The sequence below is a fragment of the Emys orbicularis genome, chromosome 3 (genome assembly GCF_028017835.1).
Source record: "Emys orbicularis isolate rEmyOrb1 chromosome 3, rEmyOrb1.hap1, whole genome shotgun sequence".
NCBI classification, from domain to species: Eukaryota; Metazoa; Chordata; order Testudines; family Emydidae; genus Emys; species Emys orbicularis.
In genome coordinates, this window is record NC_088685.1 from 59824341 (window position 1) to 59845426 (window position 21086).

At 43.9% G+C, this 21086-nt stretch overlaps 1 protein-coding gene across 6 annotated transcripts in view; it reads left to right on the top strand.

Moving 5' to 3' along the window:
• Positions 1-21086, top strand: part of RIMS1 (regulating synaptic membrane exocytosis 1) — a 487540-nt gene that overhangs the window by 431946 nt on the left and 34508 nt on the right. The window contains exon 2 of one of the 6 annotated variants that reach the window (XM_065400585.1): positions 15671-15698. The exons of the other annotated variants lie outside the window; for them this stretch is intronic. The gene's annotated coding sequence lies outside the window, so the exon portion shown is untranslated. The remainder of the gene's footprint in view (positions 1-15670; positions 15699-21086) is intronic. 6 annotated transcript variants of the gene reach the window in all.

Here is a 21086-nt window from a genome sequence, read left to right on the forward strand (position 1 = left end):
CAGTGTCCACTGAGGACATTGGCTGAAAGGGCTGGTGCCCAGAGAAAAATATAAAAGATCTTGGATGTAGCTGATGGACCTTTTAGTAGGGAGAAGGGGAGACCTTAAGTCTTTGCAGACTGAGGTATCCTTCAGAGATACCATCATTCCCCATCATAGAGGGAGGGAAGAGAGGATCTTGAGGTAGGCTAAATCCTAGGAGGTTTTTTTTGTATTTGGGGGTGGAGGGGGAGGAGGGTCAGATAGCACTTCCCAGCTATAGTTAAAGTTGTATCCTGCTCTTTAAAATCAGTCTCCTTATCTATGTTTCATTCGCCTAATTTTCAATATTTGAAATGTGTCAAAGTGTCAAAGATCTTGAGGCAAACACTTTATACTGCAGTAATTTCTAGCATCCTGTTTAAACGTGTATAGATTACGTATGGATATGTGTGTGCCTAATACCTAATCCAGTCCCTTTAAGGTCAGTATAACTCCTATTGACTTCATTGAGAGTTGGAGCAGGCCCATAAAGAATACACCGTGCTGTGATGGTGATGGAATAAAGTTTCTACTGGTTTGAACTGGCAATGGCTATGTTACTCATAAGTGACACATCCAATAAAACCTTTTAATGAGTCCAACCATGGCACATATTTCACACAAAAAACTATTTCAGAAATGTTTTAGAGGTTTATTTAAACTTATAGGGTGATCTTCACCCCCTGTAAAGGGCCAATATTAGGCCTATACACCCTTTGTTCCTATTTTCACCCATGACTATGTTGTGAAAATTGTGTAATGCAGAAAATGCCATTCTTTGTGCTACTCCATAATCCATGAGAGGCAAAGCTATGTTCATTGTGGAAGAATCGGGATGATGTGTTACAGCTGCATGCTTGCTGGTCAAGAACAAGAAATGGAAGAAATTAAATTGAATGATTTATATAATGTAGCATATATTCTCCTCCATTCTTGCCAAACAGGTTCATGAGGAGAACAATATAATTCAATTTTTTTTTTAAAGGCCAGTTTCTGGGTGCCTTTATATTAGAATGCCTAAGTAGAGATTTGTCTCCTAGGAGTCTGATTTGTCTGAGGTGCTGAGCAGCCGTACCTCCAAATATAAGAATCATGGCAATACCTGGCAGGGAATCATGAGGAGTTATTTCGTCATAAGAACCAAAGTTATCTATTGTCCCTGTTTCTGTTTGCAAAGTTGCACTCTGGAAATAAATCAGACCTTATTTGAAAAGGAATCTTCCATCCTCCAGATGTGGAGGATATACTGTGGGATGGAGCTGTAGTCCTGAATTTTCTGAAGACAAAAGCTTTGAAAACCTTTGTATACATGTTTTCTTGACAAAAATGAAGACACTGCTACAGAAAGACTCTGTAGACCTGAATATACACGGGATAGCTTTAAGATACTGGCATGAAACAAACATAGGTGAGGCATACGTGTGTGCTCAGTCAAACCTAAGACTGTTCTGCAATTGAGAATTATTTCCATCAAGAAGTCTCTATCAAATGTGAGCAAAAAGACTTGAGGGATTGTCTACATTAGAACTGCAGGTGTGCAGCTTGTGTAGGTGTACTACTCTAGCTGTGCTCTAGCTAGCTAAAAATGGCACCATGGATGTCGCAGCACGGGCTTCAGCACTGGCTGCACAAGCTGGTACGTACTCGGTGGGGAGACAGGCAGTCTCATGCAGCCTGTGCTGAAGCCTGCACTGCAACGCCCTTGCTGCTGTTTTTAGCAAGCTAGATAGAGTACAACTAGTATGGGTATGTCTACACATGCTGCAAATCACACTCACAGTTGTACGTCTACACTATGGTTAGACATAAGGGGCTGTTTAATTGTGTAGACATTTGGGTGGAGCCTGGGCTGTAGGACTCTGCAACATGGGAGAGTCCCAGAGCTCGGGCTGCAGCCTGAGTCCAATTATCTACGCTGCAATTAAACAGCCCCGCAAGCCTGAGCCCCGTAACCCCAAGCTAGCTGGCACGGGCCAGCCGTGGGTGTCTAATTGCAGTGTGGACATATCCCGCCTAGAGAATCATATGATCTAGTTCTCCCCCATAAGCTTTTAGTCTTCCCCACCACATAGCATGAGTAGAACCTTCCTATAGTCACCTGAAGTGTTTCCCTTAATTAAGGGATAAAGAGAATTCCCATACATCCTCAGGAATTCAGCTTTGATATCCAACATGTCAGTTTCAGAGGACAATCCAACAGTCCACTCCTAATAATATTGCACTATCCAGTTTAGCAAGCTATGTCAGTGGTCGTTTTCCATGCAGGCTCACAGAAGCTGATGTGAAATTCCTGCTACATCTGTCTGATCTGCAAGCAAGGCTGCTTTCTGAGAATAATGCTGAGACCCATGGATACAGATGTCATTCTCTGGTTTCTTTGTTGAATGACTGAAGTTGGGTAAAATTTAGAAAAGGCAAACCTATTCAGTAAATACGTGTGCATGGGCTATAATCATCCATCGGTGCAAAAGACAATAGCATACCCAGTCATTGACTGACTGCAAGTGGGTATTATTCTTCAGTGGTAAAAATAAGAGCGGTTGGGACACTTGAAAGGTAAATAAGCAGAGGACAGCAGTCTTCCAAACCTAGAACCACATACTTTCACAACAGACACTGAAAAATATGATGCCAGTACTTCATTTTCACAGTCCTCATGCTAGCCTGAGTGTAAATTACACCTGCAAAGAACATTCCAGGCAGAAAAGAAGGTCTATGGATAATGTTCCACCTGTCTTGGCAGCTGTGCTGTGGCATACCAAGAGACGGCTTGCCAGACAAGATATTATTAGGGACAAATTTTAGGCTTTAATATTTTGGAAATAAAATATTATTTAATAAAGAATTTTGTCTAGTAAAACTCTAAAATTCTTCTGACATTCCATCAGTGCCAGAGTCCCATTCAACTGTCAAACACACAAATAGCCTTGTGCTAGTACCACTGCCTATCACACCGACCAATACTGTTCCACTGTTGCTTTGTACTCCCTTGTCAGTCTGTATCTATCTGTTCTCTCCTCTTGTAATTAGGTTGTAAGCCCCTTGGGGCAGGCACTGTCTTTTGTTCTGTGTTTGTACAGTGCCTAGCACAATAGGGTCCTGGTCAATAAATAAGAGTTCAAAACTGAAAGTGAAAAAGATTTCCCTACCCAATTTAAATTACAGAAGAGATCTAGGCAGGCAGATGTAATTATCCAAACTGGAATTTTGCAAGAAAAAAGTGGACTAATATTCCCTCCTTTGCTAAGACTGCTGTTGCATCTTCAGTGATTACAAGTGACTTGAGAAACTCTGACAGCAAAGGGACCCCATAATCTTTCCACTACTCCACCACACCAAACTCCCTACCTCTCTACTAGGATGTCAATTCAGTAATGACTCAAAGGGAAGAGTGCTATCTCCTTAACAGCATCCTGGCCTTTCCTTGACCAATTCTCAACCAAGCACTGAACAGGCTCAATCTGCTTAGCAGAGGAATACATAAAACCCACAACTTCCCTCTATTTTACGGGCCGTTATTTTGCTATCATTGTTAATTTTTTTTAATTGTTTTAGTTTTGAATGGCTTTGTTTCTTAACCCCTCCCTTTGTGTATTTCTGGGCTGCTGTATTAAAGGACAGTTCATTAAAAATGTCAAATTGTCAAGCTGTATCAGGAATATTTGGTGGCCCAGGCAGTGAGATAGTTAATTTTCTTTTGTTCTACAGTTTGACAAGACACGGCATCATGTCTGTGTTTTTATAAGATTTCTAATATTTTTGTTCTCTTTCACGGTCATCTTTTATTTGGCCAGATTTGTTACTGTAAGACCTTGACTGTTTTGATAGTAAAGTAGATTTGGGGAGGCTTCCAAGAAACAGAGTTACAAACTATAAAACAACCCTCCTGGACCAGCATTTCTATACAGTTCACTTGTGGTTAATGTTACCGTATGGCATAGAAGAGCAATTCCAAAGTACTTGTTTGCGTTGTCTGCTCACTGCTGCAGGAAAGCCTGTTTAATACTAGTGTATATCCTCCTCTACCCTAGTGTAACTCCATTTTGTTAGTCTAAGGATGCAAATTTCTGCCATAAAACTTCCATATATACTTTCATTATCTTGTGTACTTGTGGAATAATTCATGGTAACCTGGGGAGTAGTATCTCTTTCCTCAACATTTCCACTCTCAGCCAACATTTATCTCACTTTAATATTGCCATAGCAGGAGTCTGCTTCCTCTGGTTATTGTTAATTTTCACAGACTTAGCCCTTTCAGGCTATTTCAGATAACTGAAGCAAATCTCTGAAGCTATTTACACTATCCCACAAAAGAAAGTATAGAGAATGAGGAAAGGGCATGACATCAATGTGGGTTTTCCTTTTCAACCAAACTGGAAAAAAAAAATGCTTCTAGAATACCAGCAATGGATGCTGATGGTGCTTTGGGAGAGCTGTCCAGAATGGGGCTCTAAACCTGACAACTAAATAGTAAAGAATATTTTGTTGAGAGGAACAAAACCTTCATTCAGATGTTGCTTTAACTCAAATAAATGCATGGAGGAAAAGACCACCACCATAAGCTAAAGAATGATATTGAAAGAAAAGGAAAAGAAGGGAAGGTAACACAAATTCAACACAAACACCAGCTTATTTCTGTGAGATGAACACTTTGTTCTTGCGATGATTCTTAATTCTTTGAAACTAGTGAGTGAATGTAAGCATGTTCTTTTTCATTTGCTGTTGCCATCTAGCTGAGGAATTCACTACCGTTAATAGAAACATAATTCAGTCTGAGTTACTCATCTTCCGAAAGATTTCCTAATAAGGGTTAGTATTTTCAAACAAAGTCCAGCCTGCTCTGTTGAATTAGTGTTACATATGGTTCTTTTCCTTTTTCCTGAACTATAAATTTTGAGTTTGATGATGTTTTGCACTTGGTTGAATCACAGTAAAGTACTGATTTGCGGTGGTATTTATTAGCACTTTTTTCCCCCTGGATTTTTTTTTACACAGATTCCTGTGAACCCCAGTCATTATATTTTTCGTTGTTACCAAATTATAATTCATTTATGTTTTAAAATTCATGCAAGTTTAATGTCGGAAAATTAAATTACTGTGAAACAGTACAGCCATCCTTTTATCTGTGAGTTTGCATGCATGTAAAACAGCACTATAATTAAAAATATTTAAAATGTATTGGTTTAAGGAAGGAAGGACTTTGTTCCTGTTCTGTTTCTATTTTGTTATCAAACAGTGAAAATTAAATCACTGTAAAATAGTTCTCATTCATTTATGAAATATAGTAAAAAGTGATCTTACTAGTAACGTTTGCTGTATTTTCATTCAGTTTTATTTAACCAGGACTATTATTTGCTTTATCATCTGACCAGTGAGCTCCTTTCATACTTTGGTCCCACATTCTACACAGTGTAAATATAAAAAGATGTATTGAGATAATATCAAAGTTGTGACACAAATTGGCAGGAGATAGAATAATGCCTAATTTCTGTCAATGGAGAAAAGGTTACTACCATCTTTCGGTCAGGATTTTTTGACACAGATGGGTAAATTAAGACAGTGTGTCATCCTTAAGCTTGAATGTCATTGCTTGTCACATCCTTTGCACCTGAGCCTGACCCAAATGCATGGCTTTCTGAGACACTGAAATGTCTCAGAAGCTAGCTCTGCCTGCAATCACCAAAAGAAAAAGCACTGCAGTTCTGTGTCACAGAGTCGAATGGCTGCCTGGGGAAGAGACAACGCATCCAGATAAACTCGCTGTTTCCCATGGCTAAGCATCTGCCTAGAGTTGGGAACATGTCCATCTCTCCACATGAAGCAGAGACCCTGCAGAATACCATGAAGGAGTCCAGCTGGAATAACTGCTCTGCACAGACTAACCAGTGCAACTCCCAGTTAGATAAAATGGGGCTTGCATTGGTATGACTTACTCCAGTAAGTTACTAATATAAGTTGCACCTGTATAAGACCCATTCTGTGCCAGTGCAGTGGGGTTTTTTTTGCACTTAAACCCAGGCCCGGATTTACACCTTACGCCTTACACCTAGGCACAGCATCCCTCCCCGCTATCCCCCCACCTACAGCTGACCTTCATGTTTTCCGTAAAAAAAAATGAAACTTTTAACACACTTTTAACTTTTAGGCGCCCCAGGCACATGCCAACGGTGCCTAATTGGAAATCTGGCCCTGTTTAAACCACCAATACAATTACATTGGTGCAAATTTGTCTAGTTTATATAAGCCCTTAGTGGTGAGACAAACTAGCTGTGTGACCAACTTTTTAGAAGTTTCACGTGGTATCAAGAGAGATCTTCTTTCCTCTGCTACCTGCCTGGCTTCCCACGTAGGGTTCCCTTCATACGTTGGAGGAATTCTGAGTTGCATAGTTAAGGCAGTTTTGAAACAATCCTTGTGCCAGGGGAGCAGTGCAGAAGTGACTTAACCAGGCCACAAGGACCTAAATCTTTAGAAAAAGTCCTGGCCCACCTGCCTACACCCTTCCTCAGCAAATGTATCCCAAAGTTTTATAAAACAAAACAATTTTGATCATAAGCAACTTTTGAGATCATGCCAATACATTGTGGTATTTCTTACAAACCCCTTATAGTATTTTATGAGTAGTCTTTTCATGCTGCTGGGGAATATTCAAATTGCAGTAATTTATTGATTCATTTGATGAATTGTAACTAGCATAATACTGTAACTATAAAGAAGTAGAAGCAGCAGAGTCCTGTGGCACCTTATAGACTAACAGACGTATTGGAGCATGAGTTTTTGTGGGTGCATGTAGTGGAAATAAAGAAGTAATAACTTAGACTCGTGAAGAATGATCAAAAACGTGAGTGGATTGGGACATAGATATAATTATGGGCGTCATATCTCTGGAGCTGTTCGGGCATGGAATTATTTAGCTCTGGATGTTTCAGAAAATACAACTGACAAATTTTCACCCTCCTTAAAAAAGTTGCAAATGAGAGCCAGAGAGAGAGAGAAATTGGCTTGAAAAGAATCATATCTCTGACATTAGCTACATTAGAAAGGGTTTGCCAGTATAGCCGTACAGCATAATTATCCTGGCAAACCCTCCTAGTGTAGATGTAACTTACCAAAAGGTGTTTTTTTGTTTGTTTGTTACTGGTAGCTTATACCAATCCTTTGAGCAAAATAAGCTATACTGGCAAAAAGGACTTTTTTACAGTTATACCTGCGTCTACACTATAACATTATAGCTATGTCACATGCCTAGCAGAGCTCAGCCAGTGTACATTTGAAGCATAGCCTGGGTCTCTGGTGCAAAATTGGTATCTGTTTCTGTGAAAATAGACAGAAGTGCATTTCACTGAATAGAATTAGATATTTATGATGCAGAAGCTGTAGATATTTTAATCTCTCATTTAGTTCTGTTGCAGCTATGAATCTGAAGAGAGCTGTGAAGAAATCTTTGATACTATTCTCTGTTTTGGCCAGAAATAGTTCCAAAATCCCAGCAAAAAAGTTCCATGACCACCTGAGACAATGTAACACAGTAATGCAAAGAAAAAAGCAGTAGACTTATTTTCAATTATGGGGTGATATCACCTGCTACTTTCGTTGCTGCTAATGATGATGTCAATTTCTATTAAATTCTGAAATGCAGAGAATTTACAAGAGGCAGACTGGAGGTACTATGAATTTTCAAATCATGCAGTGTAGAGAGGGAACCAATAAGGGCAAAAAGAGAGCAGCACTGTGGAGGGGGAAAGCAGCTATGCAGTAGCATCTTCTCACCAGCTGCTGTGTGGGAGCTCAGCATGTGAATGGACAAGAGTCTGGGGAACAGCTACTCTGCACAGTATGTTTCCCTCTCTGAACACACTAAGGTACAGTGCAAAAAAGTAAATTCAGTAACTCCCTTCTCCATGGTTTTTACACATCTTGAAGAGGGTGTGGGAGTTCATCTGGCAAAGACGTGGATAATGGCAACACTGAAAAAATACGGTTGTGTGGTGAAAAGGCTGGAGAGGAGTAAGGACAGGCTGAGATCTACAAGAACTGGCCTTGTTCCCACATACCTCAGTCTGCCACTGTAACTGCTAACCATGGCCACTGACCATGATGTGCTGGCCTTGTTGCCAAGAGGGAGAACTGCTGTAGAGCAGCAATCAAATAAAAACAGTGTGACAGTGAGATTTGGTGCTTCCTTTTGGTGCAGTTTTACGTGTAGTGGGGAGCTTACTGCCCAAAGTCAGCTACTGTGATTTAGAGGGGATGTAAATCAAATTAATAAAAAGTAATAACAATAATAATAAGCAGTAACACAGGAGGGGGCCAAATAACCCCCTCTGATGTTAAAAAAAAGCCAGTGGCTTTGAAGAGAATTTCTCTCCTGCCACCACCACCACCAAAGTGATCTGAGTATGGATCCCCTGCAGATTTCACCCCACCTTCCAAAACCCTGGATCCTGAGGGGATTCCCTAGAGGCCAGGTTCATCCTCATATTAACTTGCTGAACATTTTACTATAATGTGACAATCTGTTTAGATTTGCAGGCTGCAATGGTAACTTTAATCAAATGATATTTAGGGCAATGCAATAGATTCTGAGTAAAATATTCAAATACTTCCTCAAGTGGGGGAGAAGAAATGTTATAATTAAAAAATATAGATATGTGTTGTGTTCTGCTGCCAGGTTATCTTGTTTGATGGATGTTTTGATACTATCTAATGCTCATTGATAGATACTTGTTCTCCTTTCTATGAATTTATAAAATATGCAGTTTATTTTATTTTAAAATTACCAGATTATTCTGCTTAGTATATGCATAAGTATTGATATGTCAGAAACCAAACTTCAGGAATGAAGATTTTTCTGAGACCCAGAGACAACAGAAGCTGTGAATGTGACAATGGTACATGAGAAATCCACATATGCCAGAAATCCAAGAATTTAGGATTCTCCTGATAGTTTTGCTGGATTCAAATTTTTGGTTTTCCCCAAAAAAGAAGAAAAAAGACAGGTCAGTCACTAGCAGAAGGCATTGTGAGACATGGCTTCAGTACGGATGAGGTAAAACCTGCTTCTCTAGCCTCCAGCCTGGTGTGCGGTGCTGTGCTGTGCTGCTGTCTTCTGTACAATTCCCTTCTTGGTGTCTCACAGCCTCAGAACTTGGTGTGACAAGGAGGAAGCAAGGGCTAGAGCTCGGGGAAGTAACTGTCACTATGGTTTAGTTTGCTTGTTTTTGTGACTTGTGCAGGACAAGGGGGAAATGGCTAAGGATATGAGGTAAGCACAGCTGTTTACAGAGATCAGGATAGACTGCTTTGGTTTTAAATAGTGTCTTAACAATACTGATGTTGAATGGTTTTGAACATTTTTATATGGGTTTTTTTATCTTTGGAGAATATTAAATTCATTTGGGGCCCTGTGGTTTTGGTGTGCGTATACTAGTATTAGAACAGAACATAATTTGCCACAAGTTGGCACAGGATTCCAGATAAATGCAGAATAGACTATCATTTTTACTGACTTGTTTATAATATCTGAAAATCTTTTTCATTGTACCTGTTCAGTTTTTCCAGGGGAGGACCCCTGGTGCCACTGTTTTGCTTTGTTTTGCTTTCACCTCTGCACTAACTGACCAGAGGTCTCTTTATAGCTCTTTAACTGAATGTAGATTTGATGCCACAAACTGTTCTTTCTCTCTGAGTTCAGGCAAACTGAAACAATGAGCTATATTCAGATGTGATCTAGGATTTGTATATGAAAGAAGATAAACTTCAATCATCACTCTTCCTAAGAATGCTCCTCTGATGTCCATCTCCTCCCTGCCAATCCTGTCTTTCTCTTGGGGCCAGGGTTGTGGGGAGAGATTTCATTGGCAACCCATTCATCTCTCGTTAGTCTAACTGAAAAGCCACTGTGACATTAACAAAGATGTTGAAGCCCTAGTACTGAAAATAAACTGACAAGGTAAATATGCAATGGGATTGACCTATTCTGATTACATACTAATACCACTTTGTTACAAGTTCAGTTTTTAGTGATAAAAGAAGGAATAAATTAGAGAAACCATCTTGAGGGGCTTATCTATTTTTATAAATAAATCCCAGTCCCCATCTGCCTCTGACAGACCTCCCCAACAGTTCCAGGTTTTGTGGGACTGTTCCACTTTGACCCTCAAAACTCCCTGTCCCAGTTGAAGCAGTGCCTGTCCCATGGGGCTGGCTGGGCTTGACTCCTTGCTTAGGTTGTTGCAACCTCGCCCTGGTGCCATGGGGTCACAACTCTGTGCAGGTTTGGCTCCGCCCCCCTGACAGTGGGCTGGCTGGGCGAAACTTGAGTGAGTTGCATTGCAACTCTGTGTGCCAGGTTGCAACACTCAAATTTGGCCCAGCTGCCCCGAGACTCTTTTGAGGGGGCTGAGCCAAACGTGAGCAGAGCTGCAACGCTGTGTGCCGGGGCCAGGTTGCATTAGTTGGAATGAAGAGCTAAGCCCAGCCTGCCCTGCTGTACAGGAGCCACTGATGTGCAGTGAGCTTGCTCTGCAACACCCTCGCCATGGATCTCCCCCCGGGGGTGGGACCTGTCCCATTTAGCCACTTTACATGTTGGGAGGTTAGCTATAAGCATATGTTAAGAGCCAGATTCTTCTATTCTCACTAGATATAGCTGCTTATGTGTCCCTCGTCACCGTAGTGTTTGAATGCCTAGTATTTAATGGATTTTCTCTTCACAATGCCCCTGTGAGGAAGGGAAGTATTATCCCCATTTTACAGCTAGTAACTCAGGCTAGATTAAGTGACTCAGTTGAAACAACTAAGAGGACAATCGTTGCCTTTTCTCCCTCCCTCAAACTGCTGCCCAGGCGAGAGGCACAGCCTGGTTGTATTTTAGATACGTTTTGGTGTTCACTGTACTAAATGCTTTTTACTGTATGAACTTTCACAATGCTGGGCTAAGCAAAAGTGATGCTTCCTTGAAACTGCAGCTTGTCACATAATAAACAAGCCGTGAAGCTGCAGCAGGTTGTGTTTCACTTTTTCCTGAACAGTAGCAGAGTTCAGATTACACATTTGAGCCTTAAAAGTGTTTCTGGCCAGTAGTGACCAGACTCTCAGTACATCTTCATTACTCTTTTTCGTTGTAGTGGAGCTGCCTCTATTTAAACAGGGACTTTTTTGTTTGTTGTGACCATTCTAAATTTCTGATAATACTTTCATAAGTAAAGTATTATGTCATATTATTAAATTAATTGGTGATTTCATTTCATTCTCTAATGAACAGGGGGGAAGGGATAGCTCAGTGGTTTGAGCATTGGCCTGCTAAACCCAGGGTTGTGAGCTCAATCCTTGAGGGATAAAAATCTGTCTGGGGATTGGTCCTGCTTTAAGCAGGGGGTTGGACTAGATGACCTCCTGAGGTCTCTTCCAACCCTGAAATTCTATGAACAGATATCCACATCATAACTGACACTACTTGCTTGGTAGAAATCTTACTAGTCAGGCTAAGGATTGAATGAGCATGCAGAATGAACTAATATTTAGCCTTATTAATCCTGGTGAAATTTTAACCCATCTTTAAAGAGCTTTGTATATATTGTTATCATTAATCAAGCTTGGAGCATTATAATAAGATGTTCCTATGGTTTTTGGTTTATGATGCTAATTTTAGGTAACTTAAGAATACCTTATTTACTGACAGCTCCCTTTGTCAGATCATTAGAGACACAAGGTGGGTGAAGTAATGTCATTTATTGGACATTACATTTATCTGTTGGTGAGAGAGACTAGCTTACCTAGAGCTTTCCTTCAGGTCATGTTAACCAGAATAATGGACAATTCTCTGCAGAGCAAAATTAGACAGCAGTATTGTCACATGCTAGAAGATGGAAATTTCTCAATCTCAGTCTAATTTTCTAGTGATTACACTGCTCTACAGCCAAAATGCTTCTGAAATAAATGTAGTCAAACTTTACTAATTCTGGGTCACTGAGAACGAAAATGATGCTTAAAATTGTTGATTGGCTCTAGTTTTCAAGATATGCTATTGGGTCAGTATATACGACCCTTGACTTGGGAATGGCGGAGGATAAGTGAGTTATAAAGGGAAGGGATCTCAATTTAAACCAGAAATGACTAAAATACATCTTTGACTGGATCTATGAATAAATCTATGACTGGGTTTGGACAGTACTTGCTTTTCAGGCAAAACAATGAATGATGCAATCTGAAGCTGGTATTGCGTCATACATGATATGAATTGCATCATGTTATTCCTAGAAGTCATGGATGATGCAATCATAACGAAGCTTACATCACTCTGCTGAACAAATTGCCCTATATCAGCTCTAGAAATCAGACAGTGTCGTGCTCTCTTATTTGTCAGTGTTTGATTTTGCAAAGGGACACATTTCTGTTTAGCCAAAGTGAGCAGAGATGCCTCGTACATAAGAACATAAGAACATAAGAACATAAGAAAGGCCGTACTGGGTCAGACCAAAGGTCCATCTAGCCCAGTATCTGTCTACCGACAGTGGCCAATGCCAGGTGCCCCAGAGGGAGTGAACCTAACAGGCAATGATCAAGTGATCTCTCTCCTGCCATCCATCTCCATCCTCTGACGAACAGAGGCTAGGGACACCATTCTTACCCATCCTGGCTAATAGCCATTTATGGACTTAGCCACCATGAATTTATCCAGTCCCCTTTTAAACATTGTTATAGTCCTAGCCTTCACAGCCTCCTCAGGTACTTGTGTGAACAGTGCAGATAATTTCTGCTATGTTTGTGGTGAAGTGACTTTTGCATCACAAAAGCGCAGTATAACCACTATGGTTAAGAAAGCCTATCACCTTTCTTTTGGCTGCAAAATTGGAGATCAGGACAAGAGGTGGGCCCCACACATATGCTGCAACACTTGTGCAACAAATCTTCGCCAGTGGTTGAACAGGAAAAGGAAATCTATGCCTTTTGCAGTGCCAATGATTTGGAGAGAGCCAACAGATCATACCAGCAATTGTTACTTCTGCATGGTGCCTCCAGTTGGGAAAGGTGTGTCAAAGAAGAAAAAGTGGACTGTGCATTATCCAAACATTCCATCAGCTATACGCCCAGTACCCCACGGAGAAGGACTGCCGGTTCCTGATGCACCAGAATCATTCTCACTTGAGTCAGACGAGGAAGAGGAAGAGGATGAAACTTCTGGTCCTGAACCATCAATGTCACAGGACCCACATTTTCTTCCATCCTCCTCCTCTGAACCACACCTCATAACACAAGGTGAACTGAATGATCTTGTCAGGGATTTGGAACTACCCAAGAGTAAGGCAGAGCTGTTGGGCTCCAGACTACAGCAGTGGAATCTCCTGGCAGGTGATGTTAGGGTTTCCATGTTCCGTGACCGTCAAAAGGATCTTGTCCCATTCTTCTTCATGGAAGGTGATCTTGTAGCCTGCAACAACATCGATGGTGTGATGGCAGCCCTCAACATCGTTCACGATCCAGATGAGTGGAGACTGTTCATTGATTCATCGAAGATGAGTCTTAAAGCTGTTTTACTGCATAATGGCAATGTTTTGCCATCAATTCCAGTTGGTCATGCAGTCCATATGAAGGAAACCTATGACAACATGAAACAACTTTTGAGGTGCATAAACTATGACCAACATCAGTGGCAGCTTTGTGGCGCTTTGAAGGTTGTTGCTCTCTTGCTTGGTCTGCAGACTGGATACACGAAGTACTGCTGTTTTCTCTGCGAATGGGATAGTCGTGCAAGAGATTCCCACTACATCAAGAAAGATTGGCCACTCCGACAGTCATTGGAGCCTGGGAGGGAAAGTGTTCAGCATCCACCACTTGTTGAATCAAGGAAGATTTTGTTACCACCCTTACACATCAAGCTGGGTCTGATGAAGAACTTTGTCAAGGCCATTGACAAAACACAAGCAGCTTTCAAGTACCTCCGTGGAAAATTTCCAAGGTTAAGTGAAGCTAAGATAAAGGAAGGTGTCTTTGTTGGTCCTCAGATTCGTGAACTTCTTCGAGAGGATGCATTTGACCATGCACTGTGTGGCAAGGAAAAGACGGCATGGAAAGCCTTCCAGTTAGTGGCAATAAATTTTCTCAGAAACAACAAGGCAGACAACTACAGGTTGTTGGTGGAAAACCTCCTCAAGGCATACAAAAGCCTTGGTTGCAACATGTCACTAAAGATACATTTTTTGCACTCTCATGTAGATTTTTTTCCACCGAACTGCGGAGCAGTGAGCGACTAGCACGGCGAGCGATTTCACCAGGACATTGCAACAATGGAGAAACGCTATCAGGGCAAATGGAGCCCATCAATGCTTGCAGACTATTGCTGGACAGTGACAAGAGATGCTCCATTTAATGAATACAAGAGACAAGCCAAGAAGCGCCGAGTAGACACTGAATAGGACTAAGCTATGTACATAATAGTTTTTTGCCTTTTGTTTCATAATAAATTTTATTTATATAACCCTTTTGCTGATTTTTAAAGTGTTACATAAACAGGACAGGTGAAATATTATCATGTAAAACAACCATAAACACATGAAAAGACCTAGGTTTACAATTTATGATTAAAACTCTACTGTCTACACAATATACATAGACATAAAATGTAAAAACTTAAATAACTTAGAAACAGTAGCCAGTCAGTTGTTTTAATTGTCATATTTGAATTCAGCACATCAAAATACATAATAAATAGCACATTTTATCTCTGAAGCAGACGACTTCTCAAAAATTGTAGACCAGTGTTATCGGACAGAGTTAGAAAACGTATGGTGGTATTATCCCTTTAGTGCTGGCAACGTGCTTGGTGTTGTATGCTATACAAAATAAAGATGGCCTGCTTAGTGGCACTGTAGGAACCTTAACCTTAACTTCCTTGACTTTTTTAATTTGAAACAGTGCATCCATGATATTACATTAACGTCCATTTTGGTGTGTAATTTGCAATATTCTTTTTTTAAAGAAAGAGGAAAAACCACTCAGACAAAATGCATTTCAGTTGGCCCAAGAGGTGAAGGAAAACTTGAATCTCCTGCCAAAGTCAATGACTGGTCACAACAAGAAGTGGGAATAATGCCATTTTAGAGTAACAGTTTGAAACCTGCTGATCTTACTTATGGCTTACCTCACTTGTCTCTTTCTTTGCATGTCTACACTGCAAACTTTTGCCGATGCAAGTTATATTGGCATATTCCCACCGCAGTTAGTATATTGCTTGTAGGTATGCATACTTGGCTCCTTGCATCAGTGCTATGCTTACTCACCAGGAGTTCTTGTTTTGATGCACAGTGTGGTGCACCATGGGTAGGTATCCCAGTGTACAACTTGCCCATGTCCAGCACACTGTCATTTGGGAAGTTTTGGCAGTGCATGGTGGGGCAGAAACAAGTCACGCAAGGATGACTGGGACTGCAGGGTCAGGTTTGCATCATGCAACATTCTCTACCCATAATGCAATCTTTATCCCATAATTTTTGCTCCTATTTTGAAAATTCCACAAATTTGTGCAGGACTTGTCACTGTCTTCTATCTCTGACAGAAACATGGAGCCTGCATAGCTCTGCGCTATTGTCATGAGCATTGCAAGCACAGGACGCATGATCCTCCAGGATTTGCAGAGCCACAGGAATAGCCACGGGGAACACGATAGTTTCCTAGAAGTCAGATTGATGTGGACGTAGCAAGAACCAATTCAAGATTGCTGGTGGCATTCGCAGAGCAGGTGCAAATAGTGGAGCGCCACTTTGGGCCTCAAGAAATGAACACTGACTGGTGGAATCACATCATAATGCAGGGTTGGGATGACACGCAGCAGCCGCTGAACTTTCAGATGTGCAAGGCCACATTCCTGGATCTGTGTGCCAAGCTCACCCCCGCCTTCCAGAGCAGGGGAGTCAGAATGAGAGCAGCTCTGACAGTGGGAAAGCGAGTGGCAATTGCACTGCGGAATTGCAATACCAGATTGCTGCCAGTCATTGGGAAATCATTTTGGAACCGGGGGCCATTGTCATGCAAGTCTGCAGGGACATTAATTGTCTCCTGCTATGCAGCACTGTGACTCTCAGCAGTGTGCAGGACATCATAATGGATGGATTTGTAGCAGTGGAATTCCTGAACTGTGGTGGAGCAATAGACAACACTCATCCCACCTTGCCACAGAGTACATCAACACATTTTTCTATGGTTATGCAAGTGCTGGTGGATCACCAGGGATGCTTCACCAACATGTGTGTTGGCTGGTTAGGGAGCATAAGAACGGCCATACTGGGTCAGATCAAAGGTCCATCTAGCCCAGTATCCTGTCTTCCGACAGTGGCCAATGCCAGGTGCATGACTCTCACATCTTTAAGAACACAGGTCTGTTCAGAAAGCTACAATCAGGGACTTTCTTTCCCGACCAGGGGATTACCATTAGGAATGTTGAAATGCCAATAGTGATCCTGGGGGACCCAGCCTTCTTCTTGCTGCCCTGGCTCATGGAGCCAGACACTTGGCACCACAACAGCACCAAGGAACTTCCGGCTCGGCGGGTGCAGAATGCCAGCCGAATGTGCTTTTGGTAGATTGTAGGAGTGCTGGTGCTGTTTACTCACAAGATTGGAGCTCAGTGAGAAACAATATCCCAATGGTTATAGCTGCCTGTTGTGTCCTGAATAATATCTGTGAAGCAAAGGGGAAAAACTTGCCACAGGAGCGGAGGGGAGAGGTGAAGCGGCTGTCTGCTGAGTTTGAACAAGAGCTATCCAAAGAGCTCAACGCAGAGCTATATGGCTCAGGGAGGCTTTGAAAACACACTTTAACTGCAAGCCACAGTAATGTGTTGTGGTATACTGTGCTTTACCTGTCCCTACAGTTTGGATACTGGTTAGGAACTGTATGGTACTTGGTGGACATCTATGAATATATACAGTGTAGTTGTCTCTGATCCTATGAGTTGTGTCACAGTGTACATAAAAAAAAGAATGCCTCACTACCACCAGGCATTCTGCAGCATATGCTGGGAACTAATAAAGATGAATTACTTTCCAAACAGTAGACTTTTATTGAGTAACTAAAACACTTTTTAAAAAATTCTGTGCAAATTAAAAGGAAATACATTAAAACCTCAATAAATTTATGGAAAGAAGCTTAAAGAAGGGGAAAGTACATTCCTATCAATTTTAGCTACACATACATCAACAGTGGCTCTCACAGGCCAGTGTATGTGAAGCCGTGGATGGCATTAAGTTGTGAAGTGGTAGGAGTAGGGATGTGGCTCCTGGTGCCACATGGAATGTTGAGAGGGTGTTGGAAGGGGTTGTATTGGAGTTCTCCCTGGACAGCAAAGGGAGGTGACCCCAGGATTGTTGAACCTGCAGGTCCACAAGAGTCTGCAGCATCTGTTTGCTGCCAGAGATTATATCCTGGTGCATCTCCCTCTCTGATTCCTGGGCCTTTCTCCTGTCCGTTCTGTCCTTCTCCAGACAGCCGCAGCATTCCTGCAGCATTGGTTTGCAGGATCTCTCTGAACATGTCATTCCCAGGCCCCTCTTTGTTCTCCTTATCTGGCTCAAGTGTTCTGCAGGTGTGGAGGGGCAACCCCTCAAGGCTGTAACAGTGGCATCTGTAGATAAAATACACAGAGGTACCATTGTCATGGTCACAACAGAAGGCGAAAGTTAAGATTCAGAACTCCCTTCACTTGCTCCCCTACAGTTTTAAACAAGACATGCTTATTGGCACTTCTGCTTCAGAGTGTTTGTGCATGGCGCCACTCACAGCTCCAGCTGTGGTGAGTATGGTCCACCAGTGGTGAGGGAAATGAGGGACTTGCTCGATTGCATGAAACTGAGCATAGGGCAATGGCACTGAATACTGGCACCATTTTCCACCAGCAGTGGTAATTGTAGCTAATATCTCACTCCTGAGGGTAACAAAGGCACAGAGCGTGCAGCTGCTGCTGGGATCCTGAAGCCACCTGGGGCTATATGCTGGTAGCCTGTTTACTGCAATGGTGCCTGCAGAAGTTATCGCTGACTGGCATGGGAGAGTGTCCTGCTGGGGAGGAAGAAATAAGGCTGCCATCCCTAGAAACCTTTGGGAGAGGATTGCAGAGTACCTCCATGAAAGTGTCTTCAAGATCTCTCAGGAAGATTCAAGGGACGTCCTTGCGTACATAAACAAACTGCTCCGCATGGCTCCGCCCTGCCTAACTCTACAGAGTAATGAAAAGCAGATAACTCTACCTTTATTTGCTGTACCGCTACTTCTACAAGTCTGAGTAAATTAATGAAAACTCAATAGCTGTGTCCTGCTGGGAGGGCAGGGGGCATTACTATAATGGGAAATAAATTTAGATACCTGAGGTTCCTTTCCCTGCATCTGGCTCACCCGTGCTCGACTGCTGGGACAGGTCCTAGCTTGCGGCATAGCTGGAGCCCCTAGTCTCATATCCCCCCCCCATCCTCTGCCTCTTCCTCCTCCACTTCCTTCTCATCCTTCCTGTTCACAGCAGGGGCCTGTGACTTGGACTCCTTGGAGGTACCCATGGTGTTGTGGACTGCACCAAGTATGACATGCAGCTCTTTGTAAAATCTGCAGGTCTGCAGCTCAGCACTGGATTGATCTCTGATATGCCTGCAGCAGTTCTTTTGCTTTCATGCAGCACTGCTGCTGATCCCTGTCATACCCCTTCTCCTGCATTCCCCGGGCAATCTGCTTGTAGATGTCCATGTTTCTATGGCTGGTCCGTACCTGTGTTTGCACAGCCTCTTCTCCTTACAGGCCCAGGAGATTCAATATCTCCTGTCTAATCCAGGCCAGAGCATGTCTGGAGCGTGTAGCTGGCATGGTCAGCAGGACTATTGTACACAACAAGGGAGAGCTGCTAGGTATGCAGAGATCTGCTAGGTGTGCTCGCCAAGCTGGACAATCAGGATAAGACATTTCAAAAATTTGCAGGGCCCTCCAATCTCCTGGGCAGTGGAGTTCACAGTTGTGGCCAGAGCGGCAGTTTCAGGCATTGTGGGACAGCTGCTGCAGGACTGTTAGTGTCGACTAGGGTGACCAGATCACAGGGATGAAATATCGGGCTGTGGGGGGGGGAGGGGCGGAGCAAAAAAAAATGGCGGCAGAGCAAAAAAAAGCAGTTTCGCAGGGGCAGGGGGCATTAGCAGGCCCCAGCCGCGCTGCCGGATCGTACACAGCGCCCCGGCCGCACGCGCTGCCCACCCCAGGGCAAAAGGTGGCCCCGATGCAGAGGGGGCTGGGGATAAAGAGGGCATCGGGGGGGACCGAGAGGAAGCGCTGGGAAGCAAAGAAGTCCGGGTGGGCAAGGGATACGGCTCCAGCGGGGCCCTGGGCAGGGCACAGGCTGGATGGGAGCAAGGAGGCAGAGCCCCGTAGCGGGACCGGGCAGGGACAAAGCTGTCTCTCCCCTGGAAGCGGCTGCAGGAGCCCCTGAGCCCGGGGCTGGCCGCAGGGCAGCGGCGGTGCATGGGGGACGGGGACCCCGGGGGCGGCGCGGCGCGGCACGGGCGTGCAGGGGGCCGGGGCTGGCACAGCCGAGCCGCAGCGGCGGCCGGTCTCTTGAGGGGCTCCCCGGGGCTCCGGGATGGGCAGCGGGCGGGAGCCGGGGCTTTTCCTGGCCCCGCAGAGCCTCCCGCCCCCCAGCCTGCCCTGGGCACATGCGGCACGTCCCGCCGCCAGCGGGGAGCCCAGCGCCTCTCCCGCTCGGCTGCGCTCCAGTGGCTCCTTCCCAGCGGGGCGAGCCACTGGAGCGCGGCCGAGCGGGAGAGGCGCGGGGCTCCCCGGCAGCGGCAGGGAAGTTTATGGGTTCAGGGGACCCCGGCCGGCTCCTTGCCCCTGTCCGCCGGCCGCCCCGCCTGGGACAAGTCTCGCCCCAGCAGCCCCTCTCCGCCGTGTGTCTCCGGCGGCCCACGCCCCCAGTCCGCGCCGCCCACCCGGGCCAGAGCCAGCCCCGGCTGCTGCCTGCACACAGCCCGGGCCATGCCCAGCTAGCCCCCGGCAGCTGCGGCAACTTTCCCTTCCCCTCCCGCGCTCCTGGTAGATGCCCGACCCTCCTCCCTCCATCCCCCCTCCACACATCCCTCCTCCCTCCATGGAGGGATCCAATGGGGGAAGGAGGGGGCGGAGTCGGGGTGGGGGGGGTGAGTGCCAGAGCGGAGGGCAAAATTGCTTTTTTGTCCAGTGTCCCGACCGAAAATCGGTCGGGATGCAGGACAAAGAAGGAAATATCGGGACAGTCCCAATAAAATCGGGGCGTCTGGTCACCCTAGTGTTGACGTAAGTAACACTGTGTCTACATTTGTCCTGCGTTAACCTCAATACACTGGCCATAGCTCAGTGCCGTTCAGGGAGGTGGTGTTACTATGTTGGCATAATGGAGAGCTTGCATCCGTGGGAGACAAATTTAAGTGTGGACGCATGCAAAACTAAGTCAATACAAGGCAGCTTTGTAAACCTAACTTTGTAGTATAGACCAGGCCTTTGTATCTGTACTTGTGTGGCACCCATCACCATAGTATCTGTCCTCACAACACCCTAGTCGGGTAAGGAAATATTATGATCAGTGTAGAGGTGAGACATAGATTTACGAGATTGGCTTTGAAGTCCGTGACAGAGCAGGGATTTAAACACTGATCTCCTGAGCCCTAGTCTATTGCCTCAATCAGAAGACCATCTTTCCTTTCTGCTGTGTTTTCATCCGGCTTTACCATAGCCAGACACCAGACTTCTTGTCCTCCTGTTATTACACAGAATAATTATATGCAAAGTCAGAGAGCTTCTGGTTGTCAAAGAATGTTTAGTTTTTGATTGCTTGGCATCTGTAATTGTAAAATATAAAGCTATAAAAATAAATGTCAAGAAAGGGGTAGCTTGAAGATTTTGTCTTGAAGGTTTGGGGGCTGAATGCTGTTGATTTAAGGGTCTTCAAGGTTTTGGCACTTGATATGGCTGTTAGATTGAAGAAATGGGTGATCTCATTAGACTGTTTTTCTACTAGCCATATGAAGTCTTATTTTCCTTCTGACCTCACACTGACAGCA